This window comes from Macrobrachium rosenbergii, chromosome 17 (assembly GCF_040412425.1).
Source record: "Macrobrachium rosenbergii isolate ZJJX-2024 chromosome 17, ASM4041242v1, whole genome shotgun sequence".
Lineage (NCBI taxonomy): Eukaryota > Metazoa > Arthropoda > Malacostraca > Decapoda > Palaemonidae > Macrobrachium > Macrobrachium rosenbergii.
Window position 1 is genome coordinate 12,361,270 of NC_089757.1, and position 2,500 is coordinate 12,363,769.

The 2,500-nt window shown below is 31.5% G+C and overlaps 1 protein-coding gene across 7 annotated transcripts in view; it reads left to right on the forward strand.

The window, feature by feature from the left end:
- The window catches only part of LOC136847739 (protein shisa-like-2A), a 438,013-nt gene that overhangs the window by 9,332 nt on the left and 426,181 nt on the right, over positions 1–2,500 (forward strand). The gene's annotated exons all lie outside the window — the stretch shown is intronic.

The window sequence follows — 2,500 nt, forward strand, 5'->3', positions numbered from 1 at the left end:
TTGACTGGAATTCCCCCAACTCATTTCTTTGCTGTGCTTCATCTTGTGTGTGTGTGTGTGTGTGTATGTGTTTATGTGTTCAGCAAGCTGCTAATAAGGTTTCTCTTTGTGTACATAAGGCTGCTAGTTTTTCTGCCTAGGTTTATCCGCGATGCAGTTGGTAATGTATGGATGTGAATGTGGCAATGGCCGGTACATTGGTTTTTCTGGAGTTACGCAGTCAGAAGCTGTTTAATGTCGAAAAAGATATGTAACAGAGTATATATATATATATATATATATATATATATATATATATATATATATATATATATATATATATATATATATATATATATATATATATATATAATCAGGATTCTTTGTTGATTAGTTTGCTAAATGATCGTCAATGGATGGTGTATCGAAACCGTACTGTTCAATTCCGTAGAGTTTCTCAGTTTATCCTTGTCAATATTAAGGGGGTTTCTTTAATTTTTCCTCCTTTGTCCTTCAGCCCCATCCTTCTTCTTCACTTTCTCTTTCTTTCTTTTTTATTATTTCTTTAGTTTTTATGGCCAGGTTTAGGAAGGGGCAGTGTGTCACCGTTCTCATCGTCCTTTGTCCTTGTGAGAATGTATCTTGTGAGTCATCAGATCATTTACCTATCGTTTGAAACAGAATATATTCTAAATAAAAACTAATTCATTGTCAAAGGTATTGCAATATTAATTCTTTATTTAAGAATAATAAATTGGTTGTGCAGATAATCAGTAATATCATAATTAGCTCCAATTATTGTTTTGTAATAATTAAACAATTCACTTCATTAAGTACCACTTGGATGCTTAATGCGGACTCATTCTTGAAAACTTCATGTTAAAAGGTCACACTTATGTTGTATAATAGCCGAATTAACAAAAAATTAAGTAAAGATTAAGTAAAGGAATGTGTGAAAATGTTACATATTCTGCCTGCTAACTAACTACGACACTTAAATTGAAAGGATGGATTTTACCTTTATAATGATATTGCGAAATCATCCGTCTGGTGAAGTCATTACGTTGCTTAAATATATTGTTATTTATAACCGTCCATCCTTGAAGAGATGTGATTTTGGGGTTAAGCCCCTCCGTTACCTTTCATCTTCCTTTTTGTCGTTTCATCGTTTATGGGGTACTAGAGTGTCATATATATATATATATATATATATATATATATATATATATATATATATATATATATATATATATATATATATATATATATATATATATATATATATATATATATATATATATATATATGTATATATATATGTATATATATATATGTGTGTATGTATGCGTGTGTGTGTACTGCCGTTCCTTTTAGACGATTTTTATGTCCTCTGTAGATAGTAAATAATACGTGGAGAACAATTTATTTTTTTAAGAGATTAATACCGCTACGGTTACCCAATACACCTCGCAAGTGACAGTAACAATTTATTTGTTTTCATAAGGCAGTGTGACTTCATCCCTGCTCTTTAAACCCGGTCCAAGCTCGCATCAGATCCATAAGGCCCATTACAAGACTCACTAGCAGTTTTTTCCCTTTTATGAGGACAGTGAAGTCAACTTTTATTGTGCTACCTCTCGCATCAGATCTCAAGGTCAATCGAAAGTTTAAGAAGCGGTTTATTTGCTTGTACGAACGAGTGGCTTTTATGTGCGGCTAGGCGTCAGTATATTATAAAGCATTGTGAAAGCATGTCTTATCGTATTCGTTATGCTTAAAAAGCTGTACACAAAATTTCGAGAGAAATAGTTTTGCCTGCAATAAAGAAAGTTTGAAAAATGCATACATTATACAGTGATACTATCTTGACTTTTTTACAGTCTACTGTGTAGACTGCAAATATACAAGCAAACCGATTGCAAATGCTTTAGGAATTTCATCAGAACTAACAAGAACGAGCCAAATTGTTAATAAGAAGCTCTAGTATCAATATTATGCCAAAGAAATCACACTGATATTAAACTATAGTTATAAAATCATATGTTGAATAAACATCGATAAGCATCATCCAAACTCTGATGACGCATATTTAACATGTTTAAAATTTTAAGGTCATTCGTGAGAACAGTGGATTTTTTCGGGATTTGGGATTTGAAAACTATAATCCTAGATCATCCAAACAGAATCCCCTAAATATGTTATATCTTTTGTATTTTAGACGTAAAATAAAAACTGCGCAAAAATAAGGCGGAATTACCGTTTTATGAGCGAAATTTTAGATTGAAATTTATTACCACATCCCTCCCAGTACGATGAATCAGTTTTACACCAAACATTAAGAAAATACGCCACGAAAATAAAAATGAAAAATGACGATATTTATGTTTGAATTTAGGTAGGAATTTAATACGAGTTCATATGTTCCACTAGAAATTATGGCGGTAGACGTCGGTGGCCAGAAGCATCAGAAATTAAATCACCTATTCAGGCACCGATAATAAATATATATATAAAAAAAGTC